Raw genomic sequence first — 6191 nt, 5'->3', positions numbered from 1 at the left:
CCCAAAATTAAAAGAGCGCCCCCTATATTGAAGAAGTTAAAGGCTGGAGTTGAGTCATTATGTTGGCAGCAGCCACTCAATGTTAGTGGTGGCTGTTTAACAGTCTGATGCCTTGAGATAGAAGCTGTTTTTCAGTCTCTCGGTCCTCTGCTTTGATGCACCTGTACTGACCTCGCCTTCTGGATGATAGCAGGGTGAACAGGCAGTGTCTCGGGTGGTTGTTGTCCTTGATGATCTTTATGGCCTTCCTGTGACATCGGATGGTGTAGGTGTCCTGGAGGGCAGGTAGTTTGCCCCCGGTGATGTGTTGTGCAGACCTCACTACCCTCAGTATGTGTATTTCTTCTCACAGAAATAGACTTGAGAGGTTTAGAGAGCCCACCATGACAAGAAACAAGCATGAAGAAGAGAGAACGGGGAAAAAGAAACAAGCACGCATGAGAACAAGAGCAAATAAATAAGTAAGCATGACAAGTCAACAAGATTGTTTTTACCATTTAAAATGATATTTTAGCACTGATGCTCAAACCGAACCATCTTTCCTACGTACATATTGATGATTGAAATTGGAAATAACACAATGTCAATAGTAATGTCTTTTTTTCTTAAATTTGGGTTGAACTATTATCCATAGAAAACAAACTTGACTCTTTTGAGCCACATAACAACACCTTACTGTATGTGAAATGTGCAATATGTTTGGATTTAATATAAATCTCTAGATGGTCTCTCCATGATAATTGACAGGTCATGTTCTGCCTTGATGAACCTGTAACACACAGTATGTATATTCAATAAACATGAGATTTCACGGAGGAGAAAGGACAGAGGAAAGAGGGTGCTCTCTGGTGGTTTGATGCACATAGGACAGCATTTTCCTGCAGATCACATGGGTGACTTTCAGTAACATAATGGGTCCAAATGGACGCCTAGGCCTAGACCCTACATCTTATAGATTTTGCAACCAATATGGTAAGAGCTTCACCTTTCACTCAAATAGGTTAGGTGGAAGTTTCATAATTTTGCTTATTGCAATCAAATCATCTAAGATCTCCACAAGTGCGTAGGGCATAGAGTCTAGGAATCCATTTGGGATTGGGCCAAACTCTCCTAAACAATATCACAACAAAACATAAAAGGAAATATAAAACATGAAGATTCTGGATATTGTCATCTGTTTGTTAAGATTATTTTAGCTGGAGTCTCCAGCGTGAGTGAGATTTAAAAAGTACATTGTCATTTTATGAATAGGTGATTTGTAATATAGGAGTGAGTGAATGTGTAATAACGTACCAAGGCATACACTCATCCTCTTCACCATGCTCTACAACTGGTTAATTTTCTCTTGCTAAAAATAGAGTTCAGAGATTGAAGATCAATCTCCTAGTCGTCCATTCGGCCACAAGATTTGCCACCAATACGCCTTATAGGACACATCACTGCACTCTAAACTCCTCTGTAAACTAGTCATCTCTGTATACTCACTGGTTGATGCTTATTTGTTAAACCCTCTTAGGCCTCACTCCCCCATCTGAGATATCTGCAGACCTCATCCTCCACATACAACAACCGTTCTGCCAGTCACATTCTGGGTAAGGTCCCCAAAGTACACACATCCCTGTGTCGCTTGTCTTTTCAGTTCGCTGCAGCTAGCGACTGGAACGAGCTGCATCAACCACTCAAACTGGACAGTTTTATCTCAATCTCTTCATTCAAAGACTCAATCATGGACACTCTTACTGACAGTTGTGGCTGCTTTGTGTGATGTATTGTTGTCTTTACCTTCTTGTCCTTTGTGCTGTTGTCTGTGTCCAATAATGTTTGTACCCTGTTTTGTGCTGCTACCATGGTGTACTGCTGCCTTGTTTTGTTGCTACCATGTTGTTGTCTTGTTGTGTTGCTACCATGCTGTGTTGCCATGTGTTGCAGCCATGCTATGTTGTTGTCTTAGGTCTTTCTTTATATAGTGTTGTGTTGTCTCTCTTGTCATGATGTGTGTTTTGTCCTATATATTTTTTACATTTATTTTTATTTTTAATCCCAGCCCACGTCCCCGCAGGAGGACACTTGCCATTTGGTAGGCCTTCATTGCTCATAGCTGACCCACAAATGATCTTTGATTGTAATACTACTATAGTGTCCCATAGCAGAATTTCTGCTCTCACAATGCTCTTGACACTGATAGAGTCCTTGTTCATTTTCATTCAGCTGTTTCATCTCTGTGACGACTTCCCTGCTTTTGATGTTGGGGTGCTCTATAGCTGCCTCGTTGACAGTGGAGTACCTAGCGAGAGCAGTAAGCTTTGGATTTTTCAACTGAAAAGCGATGGTACCAGGAAGTTTCAATATGACCACATTTTCTCAGATCATACTTTATGTTACAAGTGAGATTCATTGGCGTGCCCTCTCTCCCAGTGATAGCTACCCTTGGGCACCCCACCTCCAAAGCATCTGGAGGAAAGACAATGCTCACTGATTATTTAGATTTTTATAAATACTATTTCATATCAGTAAACAACAATAAAAAAAGCACATATCTGTAATAGATGTGTAATGGTTTTCTTCTGGGGAAAGAGAGGCGGACCAAAACGCAGCGTGGTTACTTGTAAACATCTTTAATAAAGATGAACAATGAACAATCTACAAAACAAGAAATGTGAAAAAAACTAAACAGCCCTATCTGGTGCAACAAACACAGAGACAGGAACAATCACCCACAAAACCCAACACAAAACAGGCTACCTAAATATGGTTCCAAATCAGAGACAATGACTAACACCTGCCTCTGATTGAGAACCATATCAGGCCAAACATAGAAATAGACAAACCAGACACACAACATAGAATGCCCACCCAGCTCACGTCCTGACCAACACTAAAACAAGGAAAACACACGCGAACGATGGTCAGAACTTGACAAGATGTTAAACAAAATGTGCAACAAGGTTTGCGTTCCCTCATAAGAAGGAATTGTTAGAGAAAAGCCAATATGCTGTTGCTTTCATGAGAAATGTATGTAAGACCAATACACAATTAACACATGAGCACCAAATACATTATAGAAAAATAAAGTAGTTTGTCTAATATCAGCATGGTGATACCAAACAAGGCTTAACCAATATTAACATGAACCATAATCAATTCTGCAAGTACCTGGGCGCTTGCTGTCATGTGATAAGAACTCGTTCAAAGACTTGTGTCTTTAGCCTGGGAAGGGAGGCTAATAAAACGGTCTTCACTTGTTTTGTGGCAACAACTGGAGCATGGCAGTCTCCTCCTTAAATCTCCATACCTTTAAAGTTTACCCTACGGCAGAAGTGGTCATTTCCACTCATTTAAATGTGTAGATATGGTTTTACTGAGACATTAATGCATGTAAACATATAAACCGCTTTGATAATTGCAGTTGTAATCATCAAAATAATGTTTGATTGCAGATATAGTGCACAAATGTTTATGTAGTTTGTCAGTTTGTAATGGTCAAATGGCTCATTTCCATATATTGTATGACACACCATGCTTTTCTTATCTGGTGTTTTTTGGGTGTACACATAAAGTAACTCTGGGGGAACACCTCTATACAACCAAAATGTATTTGGGGAAGCTCTGACCTAGTGGTTTAGCCAATAATTCACACGGAATATCGCTCAGTTTCGCAATTCATAATAACCTCTTTCAAAATATTGTAAACCTACAGTATATAGTATTACAGTACACTCCTGAGCCTTCAAATCAAACTGAGTTTAGGATAAACATCACAAGAAATGCATATCCCTTTACTCCTCCTCACCTTTCCAACCACATAGACTGCTACTAGCACTGTTCACATAGCTTCAGGCCTCCTTTTGTTTTTGCAAATGATATGTGTGGATTCCTGTCCTGTATTGGCATTTATTCTAACAGACACAGACCTGAAAGGAGTAGAGTGATAACCCACCATGACAAGAACAGGGGAGAGAACAAACAAACAAAAAAAAGGCATGTGTGGACAACTAGAACAAAAAGTATGACAGTACACTGCTGCGCCTTCAAATTAAACTGAGATATAATAAACATCACAAGACTACCAGACCCTTTTACTCCCCCTCACCCTTCCAACCACATGGACTGCGACTACCTCTGCTCACATTGCTTCAGTCCTCCGTTTGTGCAAATGCTATGTGTGGTTTCCTGTCCTGTATGGGCATTTCCTCTAACAGACAGAGACCTGAGAGGTGTAGAGAGATAGCCCACCGTGACAAGAACAGGGGAGAGAACAAAATTAAACAGAAATAGGCACGCATGCCAACTGGAAAAAAATTGTGATCGAGCGAACAAATGAGCATTCCATTCCATTGAAATTCCATGAAATTGAATTTTAATTTAAGTAGTACAAACCCTCCTGTCTTCCAACAGACATGTTTGAAGCTAGTTTATAACACATTTTTATTTTTTGTAAATGTTAAGTAAACTATTAGCCAATGAATATAAATGTTGTAGTCTTTTGAGACAAAAGGCACCTTATTTGTAGTTATGTAAAACAATTCAGTTAAATGTTTGGGTTTGATAAACTGTAAATCTGTATCGCAGATGGTATCTCCATTTTCAGTCTTGACGCCATCTGCCATCAGCTACCAGACCAGCTCAATGATTAACCTGTTAAACGCAAATAATCATTCATAAACAAGAGACTTCACCCCAAAAGATCTACATTAAGTTATGATTGGCTGCGAAGTATAAATGTACAAGTGCATTTTTTCTGTGTTACTTTGTTATTGATCTTGCCTCAAGTAACTCCAGTATTTGGAGAAGGGACCACAGTATTGTTCCAGTGCTGTATGTCCAGTTCAGTCCACCATTGTTGGCCTTTCTTTGATCAAATATTGGAGCTGCTGTTATAGGGTTAGAAATAAAAATTAGTGATTAATTGGTTGGTTTGTTGATTGTTTAATTGATTGACTGATGATCACGCTACATGGTTGTTTCACCTTAGTTGGACGTTGTTATTGTAAGTCAGAGTAACTGTTAGAGTAACTGCTAACAAAAATTAACTGAAAAATGTAATGGTACCTTTGACTGTGATATTTATGTAGTGTCCCATGGCAGCATGGCCTCCCATTTCACATACTGCATTGCACTGATAGACTCCTCGGTCAGCAGGGGTCAGTTCTATGAAGTCTGTTACAACGTGTCTATGTCTGACACTGTCCTCCATAACCATCTCGTTGACAACAGTGAGGTACTTGCCGAGGTCAATGAGCTTGGGACACTCTTCCAAAGTGTGATGACACCAAAAGGCATCAATACGACCACATTGTTTTGTGTCATACACTGCCTTACAGGTGAGCCTCAAGGGCATGCCCTCAGTCCCAACCATAGGAGTCTTGGTGTACTTCAACTCTACGGCACCTGGAGTTTTTGTGGAAAAAGTATATAACTCAGCTCCAAAGCAGCACTACATATACAGTGAGGGACAAACTATTTGATCCCCTGCTGATTTTGTACGTTTGCCCACTGACAAAGAAATGATCAGTCTATAATTTTAATGGTAGGTTTATTTGAACTAGTGAGAGACAGAATAACAAAAACAAAATCCAGAAAAACGCATGTCAAATATGTTATAAATTGATTTGCATTTTAATGAGGGAAATAAGTATTTGACCCCCTCTCAATCAGAAAGATTTCTGGCTCCCAGGTGTCTTTTATACAAGTAACGAGCTGAGATTAGGAGCACACTCTTAAAGGGAGTGCTCCTAATCTCAGTTTGTTACCTGTATAAAAGACACCTTTCCACAGAAGCAATCAATCAATCAAATTCCAAACTCTTCACCATGGCCAAGACCAAAGAGCTCTCCAAGGATGTCAGGGACAAGAATGTAGACCTACACAAGGCTGGAATGACTACAAGACCATCGCCAAGCAGCTTGGTGAGAAGGTGAGAACAGTTGGGGCGATTATTCGCAAATATAAGAAACACAAAAGAACTGTCAATCTCTCTCGGCCTGGGGCTCCATGCAAGATCTCACCTCGTAGAGTTGCATTGATCATGAGAACGGTGAGGAATCAGCCCAGAACTACACAGGAGGATCTTGCCAATGATCTCAAGGCAGCTAGGACAATAGTCACCAAGAAAACAATTGGTAACACACTACACCGTGTGAAGGACTGAAATCCTGCAGCACCCGCAAGGTCCTCCTGCTTAAGAAAGCACA

The 6191-nt window shown here is 40.2% G+C and overlaps 1 long non-coding RNA gene across 1 annotated transcript; it reads right to left on the bottom strand.

The window, feature by feature from the left end:
* Positions 1-2599: 2599 nt before the first annotated feature.
* Positions 2600-5406, bottom strand: LOC135538406 (uncharacterized). Its single transcript, XR_010455419.1, has 3 exons — positions 5050-5406; positions 4765-4871; positions 2600-4635 (listed from the first exon to the last, which is right to left on the bottom strand). It is a non-coding gene; the product is annotated as an uncharacterized LOC135538406 (long non-coding RNA).
* Positions 5407-6191: the final 785 nt, after the last annotated feature.

This window comes from Oncorhynchus masou, unplaced genomic scaffold (assembly GCF_036934945.1).
Source record: "Oncorhynchus masou masou isolate Uvic2021 unplaced genomic scaffold, UVic_Omas_1.1 unplaced_scaffold_9539, whole genome shotgun sequence".
Taxonomy (NCBI): Eukaryota; Metazoa; Chordata; class Actinopteri; order Salmoniformes; family Salmonidae; genus Oncorhynchus; species Oncorhynchus masou.
This window is presented reverse-complemented; position numbering and strand designations above follow the sequence as displayed.